This window comes from Macrobrachium nipponense, chromosome 32 (assembly GCF_015104395.2).
Source record: "Macrobrachium nipponense isolate FS-2020 chromosome 32, ASM1510439v2, whole genome shotgun sequence".
In the NCBI taxonomy this organism is placed as follows: domain Eukaryota; kingdom Metazoa; phylum Arthropoda; class Malacostraca; order Decapoda; family Palaemonidae; genus Macrobrachium; species Macrobrachium nipponense.
This window is the reverse complement of record NC_061094.1, coordinates 40,557,141-40,562,140: the sequence shown is the minus strand read 5'-3', so window position 1 is coordinate 40,562,140 and position 5,000 is coordinate 40,557,141. Positions and strand designations below refer to the sequence as shown.

The 5,000-nt window shown below is 34.2% G+C and overlaps 1 long non-coding RNA gene across 1 annotated transcript in view; it reads left to right on the top strand.

The window, feature by feature from the left end:
* LOC135207457 (uncharacterized) overlaps positions 1-5,000 on the top strand; it is a 227,372-nt gene that overhangs the window by 28,238 nt on the left and 194,134 nt on the right. Inside the window, exon 2 of the long non-coding RNA XR_010312967.1 lies at positions 4,129-4,185. This is a non-coding gene — a long non-coding RNA (uncharacterized LOC135207457). The remainder of the gene's footprint in view (positions 1-4,128; positions 4,186-5,000) is intronic.

Here is a 5,000-nt window from a genome sequence, read left to right as displayed (position 1 = left end):
TCGGGATACATGTGGGAATTCCATTAATTCAAAGTTTTTATATGGTATTTTCATTAGATTTTCAATTTTTGTATTAACTTTGGGTTGCAATTCTTTGATTAATTTTTAAGCATTTACATTGATCAATTTGGTTACTGATTTTTGGTAATCTAAATATTCTTGAGAATACTTCTCTTTTATCCTAGCGGTTCTCAACCTGCTTAATTGATTTCTCAAAATTATTTCAAGGAAGGGTGTGGAAGTAAATTTTACATAAGATTTCGTTCCATCATTTATCAAGGCGAAAAGAAAAATTCTGCTGTCATACCCGTAGAGGAATCAATTGCGTCCAAAGCGAGCGCTGGGTTCCTCTCAAGCCAAATCTCTGCTTCGGAAATTCAAGAGTGCGGCCGATCAACATTTCAGGCCTTCGCGAACGAACCCATTTGCTTCTTTATGCCACTTCCTGGAAAACCAATTTTCTGACGAAGTGCCTCATCGTAATATAAATCGAAAATGCACTCCTATTCATAGGTAGTCATTCACTGGCTTTTGCTCCGTAATTTGATTGACAGCGGAATTTCTGTGTGAAGAATTCATTACTTCGACTTTTGACTTCTCGGTTCGGTTATTTATTTGTTCGTCTGGGGAATTTTAAACGCTCATCTGGTCTGTTTATTCTAATCAAATAGTCCAACAATTTCCGAGATTCATTGGTCCCTTTAAAACAGAAATGGTTCGTTCAGGTTTTGTTTCTATTACGTTTCCGGGACAGAAGAGATGAATACATTGAATAAACTTGAGAGTAAACACGAAGGATCTGCAAACGAACTGCAGATGAGGAAAGGGGAGGAAGATTACATGAAATGATTATGGCTTTATCTGTCAAATATTTAGGCTCTGTCATCATCTAAATTCTGTGATTTCACCAAGCTGTGAGCAGTGATCTTCGACCGTCTATGTACACACAGGTACAGGTAAATACAATTAGAATGTAAATAGTTTATGACTAATACCTAATACTTGTATGAACACACACAAGCACATACAATAGTGACACGCTTATCCAGAAAGTGTGAAGAATTCGAGAAGTCAAGAGCGCATTGAGGTTATTACAATTACATACGGACTTTGTAAAAGTGACCAGTAGATTGTATATATATATATATTATATATATATATATATATATATATATATATATATATATATATATATATATATATATATATATATATATATATATATATATATATGTATACACACAACTATATAGATGTATATGTATGTACGTGTGTATATATATATATATATATATATATATATATATATATATATATATATATAATATATATACACACACACATATATGTATACACACACACACACACACGCATATATATATATATTAAATATATATATATATATATATATATATATATATATATATTATATATATATATATAAACTTAGTTTAACTCAACCTATTCATTCGTCTTTAACTTGTAGCGAATTAGCATTGTTTAACTCAACCTATTCAGTCGTCTTAAACTTGCGGCGAATAAGCTTAATTTATCTTAAACCACTCAGTGATCTTAAACTTGCAGCAAATAAGCTTAGCTTAGCTTAACCCATTCAGTCGTTCTAAACTTGCGCCGAGTAAGCTTAGTCCAACTTTACCCATCCAGTTATCTTAATCTGTTTGTAACGTAAACGATAAACAAAAGCCCCACCTGTGCAACTGTTGGCAGACATGTGTTACACCCAATGATAATCTGTTACTCTGTCAACACCGCAGCACACGAAGGGTGTTTTTGTCAGGTAAGTAATTATTATTCATTTTTCAGATTTCCCTGTAATCAGTATTTATTACGTAAGGTAATACAGTGCGACTGTTGAAGCAAGCTTGTCATTATTAAAAAAGGTGAACCTATTTCTTAGTGTTTTTTTTAAGCTATTTTGTTTGATTTTGGGTAATCTTGCTCATCAAGGCCTCTTCATCAAAAGTATTAAAAAAGATAAAAAGAAAGGAGATCCTTGGGAAATAAGGCTATGTAAATTCGTTTAAGTTATAGCTGATAAGGAGGTGTGATTCGTTATAATAACTTCATTACACTAATCTTTGTGAGTATTTCATGTCCAAGGAAGCAGCTAAGAACAATTTTCCAAACTTTAGTTTTACAGCAAATATCGTTAGTTGGCTTCCTCGGGATGCTTTTAGAAGTTGAATTTTAAGTTGGCATCGCTTCGTTACTACAACTTCTCCACAAACCTTTTCTAAACCCACGCACTCTGTTCCTCCTGTCATCCGTCTTTTTCAGTCAAAACCTACAATGCAATTTCCATCATATATCAAGTAATAATTTTGTGCTATAATATATAGGGTCTCTGCGATCACTTTCACTTTTGCATACAAGATAGACGGCTCAGTTATTTTTTCTAACCATTTTTTTGGAACCTTTGTCTCGGCTTTCACATTCTAATCAGTGACCCAGTCACACGTTCCTTACTATATGGCATCCTCTCATTGCCTTGTATCTTTTCAATCTTCAACCTCATAATTGTTACTCAGTTTCTCAATTGTTACTTCTGCGGGCATTCTTGAAAATATTCTTACTCCAGCACTCTGTATCATCTGACTGTCTCTCCTTTAATCTCTACACTCATCAGATCTTCAAATTACTCAGGACAGCATTCTCTATATGCAACTCTTCACTTGCATCCTTTATTCCAAAATCCCTTTGCTCAATAACCTACCTCTTTGTGTTTACTACCTTGTATAACATCATCCTCTACTCCCTAAAGACCTTTCCTTTCCCACAACTTTTTGTTGCTTCCCCCCCGCACCTCCCTTTTCTCACCATTTTCGTGATCACTTTATCCATCCTTCTACGTGTCTACTGTACATAATCCCTCCGCTCACACCACACTCTCTGTTTTCTGTTCCCACCCTTCTAAAGCTACAAACACTCTATGGGGACTATAAAACTGTCCTAGGATGTTGCACTCTCTTCATATACTTGACCTTGTGATTTTAAGCTCAGTCAAGTATCTTTACATGCCATTTCTACTTCCTTTTACATTTCACTTCCTTCATCAACAACTTCTATCTTATCTTTTGCTTCAGTCTAGTATTAATCATATACATATATATACATACATACATACATACATACATACATACATACATACACATACATACATACATACATACATACATACATACATACATACACACACACATATATATATGTATATATATATATATATATATATATATATATATATATATAATATATATTCTGTAAAAATACAGTCGTGATAAAAAAATTGTTTTCGCACCATTTTGCCTTTCCCAGGTCTCAGGTTTATTTTCCCTAGGGAACCACGTGTTTCCAACCATTTAGCACCCTTTCCAGTCTCATTTACTTCAAAAACTAAATATTTTTCTACTTCCCTTTGTATTTAAATCACCCAACGCAACAAGGCTTTCGTGCTCTTCGAACACAGAAAGGGACAAATGCATAATACTCCCTCTCGCACTCATTCTCTTTCAGTCTTGGCAGCTACACATTCTCCATTGATACTTTTTCCCTCACCACCTCAGTCATACCTTTACACATTGTACTCTTGTACCTGTCTCCAATATCTCCCAGGTAGGGCGAGTGCTACATTGTCTCTCTCTCTCTCTCTCTCTCTCTCTCTCTCTCTCTCTCTCTCTCTCTCTCTCTCTCTCTCTATGTATGTAGGTGTATATGTAAGTGTATGAAGAATCAGTAAATCAATTTCTGCCAAACTGCAAGAGATTTAACTAATTTTATAATTATTACGAGTCTATTTTACTTTGGAATCCAATTTAATATTATACTATTACCTCCGAGAGCTAAGTTTTTCAATGTACATAGAGCAGGGTTTTCAGAATTTGTGGTAAGCATGGACAGTGCTAATTCCGTTGAATGTTATATTTATTAACGTTTTCTAAAAATATCAATGAAAATGATAGTGCACGATGCAGTCATAGAGCAGCCTTTAGATACCATATGAATACAACCCTTATGACATGCACATGTTTTCTGAAGAAAGAAATCGTAGCTAATTATTACCATCTCACTTGAGCTGCTTATTGACATTTTTTTATATATATCTCGCAGATGTATGAGTCGTATCTGAAAGGCCACACATTTCGAATTCCGGAGGTGCTACACTCTGTAAGTACGATTGAAAGAAATTTGTTTTCGTTGATGTTGCATGTTATTAATATTTGTGTAAAATTATTTTATTATAGGTTTAATTATTAAATCTGTTTAATGTCAGTTCATTGTTCTTACTAAATATATAGGGTTACTGCCTTCGTATATAAAAATTCATAGGGAAACACTGGCATTTTTGTTGCAAGTTTTGAATGTTATTTAGATTTTATGTTATTGTGTACTGCATATTTGATGCGTTTACCCATTAATGCTAATTAATGTCATCTGTTTGTAGTAAATACAGTTTTAACTTGAATTGCCTTCGTTTATGAAATCGCTCATTGAAAGTGTTTTTGTTGCATGCCATATGTCTGTTTTGTATTTCCATTTCTTCAACTGCTCTTCCTTGCAAAAGTGATTCTATTATTATTTGCTAATTGTAAAATTACTTTGATATATTCCATGTCTCTGGGATAAAGCGGGAATGAATACCGTTATTCGATTTACCTACGTTGTACGGAATCTACCTCCCACTGAAAGCCCTAACATCAGGAAAGCGAGAATGAATGAGGAGTCTTTCTTTTCTAGCAGAATTTTAAGTTGAACTTGAGCTACTGAAAGGGATCAGGGAGGTTTCGGTGTTGCACAGTCTTTGACGTATATATATATACTTCCTTCCCTCTTTCGGGAACTGTGAGACGGTGTTTCGAGTTCTTGTTTCTTTCCAAAGGGTCATATACTATGTGTTGTTTCGATTCAGAAGGAGACTTGTTTATGACATAGCGAAGGACCTTGGGATAGATTATTCTCGTTAAGCCTCTCTCTATTCGGAA